This window comes from Lactuca virosa, chromosome 7, assembly GCF_052849685.1.
Source record: "Lactuca virosa cultivar CGN04683 chromosome 7, Lactuca_virosa_CGN04683_v6, whole genome shotgun sequence".
Lineage (NCBI taxonomy): Eukaryota > Viridiplantae > Streptophyta > Magnoliopsida > Asterales > Asteraceae > Lactuca > Lactuca virosa.
Window position 1 is genome coordinate 10,202,550 of NC_136432.1, and position 6,000 is coordinate 10,208,549.

The window sequence follows — 6,000 nt, forward strand, 5'->3', positions numbered from 1 at the left end:
TAGAAAACTGCAAACTTCTTGTAATATGACTAATAGTGTTTTTGACAATATCATGCCCTAAAAAACGAATTTCATCTTTAAATAAATGCATTTTTGCTGCAGAGACAGCTAAACCATTTTGATAAATTAAATCATAAAATTGATTTAAATGTTTGAAATGTTGATCAATTGATTTTGAAAAAATTAGGACATCGTCAATATAAGCAATAGCAAAACTACTTATTGAAATTATGGTATCAGAGCCAAGAAAAGTTTTTGGGGTGGTTATGTATGATATATTTATTTCATATTTATTTAATTTGGGTTTAATATTCTCTAATAAATTTACAAGTTTTAATAAGTATGACTCAGAGACAAGACCAGTGATTGGTTGGATTAGCGTAAAACACGCAGATAAGGACGTAAGTCGCGGTGCCGGACCACAATCATCGTCGGGACAATTTGCCTCTGTTCATCGTTATTAAAACAAGTAAGTATTCTTAAAGAATTTTAAAGCAAAATTATTTAAATATGAGTAAATTTTCACGCATACTATCTAAAAAATATATTCCTGGTAAAAATGTCGATAATGAACAAGATTATGATAATCAAATAAATTCTATTGAAGAAACCGTTAATGGCATAAAACAAAGTTTGAATGATTGGACAATACCTAAAACTAATGTTAATACAATATATAGAATAGGAACTTTTGACTATTTTCAAGGTTATTCTATTAAAATGACAGAACAAAGTTTGTCTATTGGTCAAAAACCAACAAAATTTACATTTATTATCATCACGATCTATTCTAGAACATAGAATGAAATATAAATTTTTACATGTTGGTTTAGTCCAAATTGCTATCAAGCCTTTATTCAGACTTGGAATAGATGCCCCTGTTCTCCTTATTTTAAGAGACAAGAGACATAAAGATTTTTAAAATTCTATTTTAGCTATGGCTGAAACAAATATTGCTAACGGACCTATTTATTTCGATTGTTATCCAAATTTTTCTGTAGGGTTATTTGATAAAAATATTTTAGATACTTTAGTGTTAACTGTAGAAACAAAAAATTTAGAATTTAAAGATGATACAAAGCCTTTAGCAATAATTTATCGTGTTTGTTACAAAACCATGACAACTACACTTGAACCTAAAACACGTTTATCGAGTCCTAAAAATGAAACAATTATTTTTGAAGCAAATACTAACCATACCAAAGTTCACACACCAAAAAGGTTAAAATGGTCTGATATAACTCAATCATGTAACTGGAATTTACAAAATGTTATCGATCCAAAACCACTAGACTCTTCAAAACAAATCTCAAATATTATAGAATATAATGATGGTTCAGTTGATATAAATTTTTCTTCCTTAAAAATTTCATCATCCAGATTATCGACTTCTTTTATCCCAGAAACAAGTTCTTCAAAATCTTCGTTATCAAAGTCAAGATCTTTAAAACTAAAAACTGATGGCTTTACTAATTCTATTCCCAAACCATTATATCAAGATGACCAAAATAGTGAAAATAGTTTTCCTAGTCCTACTAAATCAGATTTTATTGATGAACTCCAAAATTTTAAACAACAAATATGAGTTCTAAAGTACAAATTAATTGTTCAAAAAATAATAAGCTTTGGGCTAATATGTTAAAAAGACATTGGATGATAAATTCTAATATATGCAAAACCATTCAACATTTAGAAGAAACTAGAATTCATGAAGATTATAATTTATACAAAATACTTCCATATACTAATGAATATAATAAACAAATAGAAAAAATTTCTAGGCTAACAATAGGAATAAAAAAATACGAAAAATCACGAAGTCATAATTTAGAATCAATAAAACATATTTCTTCAATCCTAACAAAAACAACCTGTTAAAATGAATTTCTCAAATATAGAATATCAAGTTGACTTTGATTACTTAAAAAATATTGAGTATTTCAAAGATTACAATAATAAAAAAAGAGCTTGGCACGAAGAAAATTTTTCATACTACTTAAGATTTCTCCATTTAGGCCTTTGGAAAGATTATGTTTTATCAAATAAAATTCATTCTCCTTTTTTTCAATGGTTTGAGTTAATTTATTCCCCTAAACATAAAATAAATTACCCATTTAAAAATAATTCTATCACTCCCATTTTAGAGAAAAAATATAAAGATATTATTTCTAATAAAGAAATTATTGCTAATTTTCCACCAAAAGGAGAAATTATTATTAACGATATGTTTATTGCGACTCCTTTAGTTCAAGCCCCAAATCAATTAACTACAGAAAAGGGTCTTCAAAAAATCATTTACCAAAATAATTATGCAAACGAAACCAAAACTTGTAAATTTCTTAATGATTATGATTAATGTTTAAAAGATATAAATGATAATTTAAAATACAAATAGTTTTGCTTTTAGATAACGTATTTGCTTGTAACGAATTTTAATACTAACTCTTATGAATTGTCTAACATCATGAATATGATTATTGTTTAAAATCGTACCTAGATTATTAGGTTTGTAAGAATCTTTGAGATTTTGCTCAGAATTATTTATAGATTCTTGGATTTGTTGTATTTTTAAAAGAATATCTCTATTAGGAATACAATTCATCAAGATTTTGTTAGACATAATTAAATAATTCAAGCATGAATTTGATTAATTTGATTATTAAAAACGAGTACTATTTTAGCAAAAATTTCAAATCTTGTGGAATTAATAGTTAGAACAACTCGAAATGAAACTATCATCGTCAATAAAAGCAATACAACAATTGAATAAATATTTTAGATAATACCTTCTTGAACTAAGCTTGAATTAAAATCAGTACATACTTCTGGAGAAAGAATTATCTGAAAATCTAGAGACTTTGAACATCTGCTAGTAGAAAGAGAGACTCTTGGAGATTTTTTAGACATAGGATGAACATATTTTAGAGAATGAATATTTTTGCTTCTTGATAATGAAAAGTCCAAGACATTATCCATGGAACTCTGAATATCATAGTGAATTGTAGCATATATTCAAATTCTGGAATTTGTTGAATAAACAATTCCTTAAATTTGAGATATCCATCGTAAATTTCTTTTGGTAAACAATTTGGAAGAATTCTCATATATTTATACCAATTGATAAACCATCTTGGGTATTCACAATTGAAGTTTAAATCAAAGAAGATAAACCATGAGTGTGAATAATTTCGAATAAAGAACGCCTTAGTCCAGGCATCTTGATAATCATAGTAAGAAAATCTGGGATAAGCAGGATAACTTATAAGAGGTTTTTCAGAATGAAGGTTTGGAACCCAACTTTCTGGAGAAATGATTTTGATGATGTGAGCTTTGCTAAAATCAATGGTTCCTTCTTTTGAATTAGAACGATGAACAAAATTGACCGAACCAGATTCTTGCAAAATAGCTTGATAATATTCTCGAGTTTTATATGAATCAACATAAAAGGTTTTCCCTTGACCAAAAAGATGATTTGTGAGAATATGAAAACCTTGATGTAACTTATGGATTTGAAAATCTTCAAGAATTTGAACTCTTAAGAAATTTGGATTAAGAACATAAGGAGTTTTTGTAGGAGGGCTAGGAGTCACAGAATTTTGAGTTTGAGGAGTAAAAGGTCTTACAAAAGGGTTTATCGTGTTTGTTGAAGTAAATTTTGGAGTAACAAGTTTTGATTGAAGGATATTAGAATAAAGTTGTGAATTCTTAGAAGTAGGGGTTAAATGAGAAAAACGATTTTGATTTTGAAATGGAACAAGCTTTTGATAGACGGGTTTCTTGTCATCATGTTTGGAAGAGGACGATGAACTCATTTTCCCTGCAAAAATTCTCGAGAAAGAAAGTCAGGAAGCGAATTATTTTCGCCTTTTATGAATTCTATTTCGAAATCAAAGTTACCTAAAAGGGCTTGCCATCGAGCAAAAATTTGTTTGGAAATAATATTTTTCACATCCTTTTCTAAAATAGTTTTTGCAGATTGACAATCTATTCTTAATAAAAAACTTTTCATAAATAAATCATCTTCAAATTTTTTAATACATAAAACAATGCTTAAAATGTCTTTTTTGACAGTTGAATAATTTTTTTTGTGTATCATTCCATGCACCAGAGTAATATCGAACCAATTGTTCTTCTTTTGAATTAACAAATTTTTGTTTTATAATTCCTCCGAATCCAATATCACTAGCATCGGTTTCAACTATGATATTGGCATTGGGATGAGGTAAATTTAAACATGGCAAAGTAGGAACCTTTTGTTTTATATATTTAATTATATATGTATGTTTTTGAGTCCATGGTTCATGATTATCTTTTAATCTGTTATAAAGTGGTTTACATATAATCCCTAAATCTTTGAAAAAATCATGGATATAATTTAAGCATCCTAAAAATCTTTGAAGTTGCTTTTTATCCTTAATTTCATCAGGAAATTTAGTAGAAAACTGCAAACTTCTTGTAATATGACTAATAGTGTTTTTGACAATATCATGCCCTAAAAAACGAATTTCATCTTTAAATAAATGCATTTTTGCTGCAGAGACAGCTAAACCATTTTGATAAATTAAATCATAAAATTGATTTAAATGTTTGAAATGTTGATCAATTGATTTTGAAAAAATTAGGACATCGTCAATATAAGCAATAGCAAAACTACTTATTGAAATTATGGTATCAGAGCCAAGAAAAGTTTTTGGGGTGGTTATGTATGATATATTTATTTCATATTTATTTAATTTGGGTTTAATATTCTCTAATAAATTTACAAGTTTTAATAAGTATGACTCAGAGACAAGACCAGTGATTGGTTGGATTAGCGTAAAACACGCAGATAAGGACGTAAGTCGCGGTGCCGGACCACAATCATCGTCGGGACAATTTGCCTCTGTTCATCGTTATTAAAACAAGTAAGTATTCTTAAAGAATTTTAAAGCAAAATTATTTAAATATGAGTAAATTTTCACGCATACTATCTAAAAAATATATTCCTGGTAAAAATGTCGATAATGAACAAGATTATGATAATCAAATAAATTCTATTGAAGAAACCGTTAATGGCATAAAACAAAGTTTGAATGATTGGACAATACCTAAAACTAATGTTAATACAATATATAGAATAGGAACTTTTGACTATTTTCAAGGTTATTCTATTAAAATGACAGAACAAACTTTGTCTATTGGTCAAAAACCAACAAAATTTACATTTATTATCATCACGATCTATTCTAGAACATAGAATGAAATATAAATTTTTACATGTTGGTTTAGTCCAAATTGCTATCAAGCCTTTATTCAGACTTGGAATAGATGCCCCTGTTCTCCTTATTTTAAGAGACAAGAGACATAAAGATTTTTAAAATTCTATTTTAGCTATGGCTGAAACAAATATTGCTAACGGACCTATTTATTTCGATTGTTATCCAAATTTTTCTGTAGGGTTATTTGATAAAAATATTTTAGATACTTTAGTGTTAACTGTAGAAACAAAAAATTTAGAATTTAAAGATGATACAAAGCCTTTAGCAATAATTTATCGTGTTTGTTACAAAACCATGACAACTACACTTGAACCTAAAACACGTTTATCGAGTCCTAAAAATGAAACAATTATTTTTGAAGCAAATACTAACCATACCAAAGTTCACACACCAAAAAGGTTAAAATGGTCTGATATAACTCAATCATGTAACTGGAATTTACAAAATGTTATCGATCCAAAACCACTAGACTCTTCAAAACAAATCTCAAATATTATAGAATATAATGATGGTTCAGTTGATATAAATTTTTCTTCCTTAAAAATTTCATCATCCAGATTATCGACTTCTTTTATCCCAGAAACAAGTTCTTCAAAATCTTCGTTATCAAAGTCAAGATCTTTAAAACTAAAAACTGATGGCTTTACTAATTCTATTCCCAAACCATTATATCAAGATGACCAAAATAGTGAAAATAGTTTTCCTAGTCCTACTAAATCAGATTTTATTGATGAACTCCAAA